Raw genomic sequence first — 622 nt, 5'->3', positions numbered from 1 at the left:
TCATGGTAATTACACGATCAACTAAGTATGTTTGTCCTGAGTAGAGTGATCAATTGACCAATTTTATTTGAAATGATTCAAACTAAGTCATCATTAGAAATAACTATATTGATTTAACTAAAATTAAAGATGAATTAGTAAGTTCAATTACGATTTCAATTAATCTCATAGTAATTGCATGATCAATTAAGTGTTTCGTACTGAGTAGAATGATTAATTGACCAATTTTATGTGAAATAATTCAAATTTAACCATTATTAGAAATAATTAATCTCGGTAATTACATGATCAATTAAGTGTTTCATCCTTAGTAGAATATTTAATTGATCAATTTTATTTTAAATGATTCAAATTAAGCCATTATTAGTAATAACTATGCTTATTTAACTAAAATTAAATATGAATTAATGAGTTCACTTACAATTTCAATTAATCTCATCGTAATTACATGATTATCTAAGTCTATTCATTCCGAGTAGAGTGATCAATCGACTAATTTTATTTGAAATAATTCAAATTAAGTCATTATTAGTAATAACTAAATTGATTTAACTAAAATTAAAGATAAACTTGCTATTTCAATTAATCTCATAGTAATTAAATGATCAACTAAATGTATTCG

This window comes from Capsicum annuum, chromosome 9, assembly GCF_002878395.1.
Source record: "Capsicum annuum cultivar UCD-10X-F1 chromosome 9, UCD10Xv1.1, whole genome shotgun sequence".
Classification (NCBI taxonomy): Eukaryota; Viridiplantae; Streptophyta; class Magnoliopsida; order Solanales; family Solanaceae; genus Capsicum; species Capsicum annuum.
Note: the sequence above shows the minus strand (reverse complement) of the source record.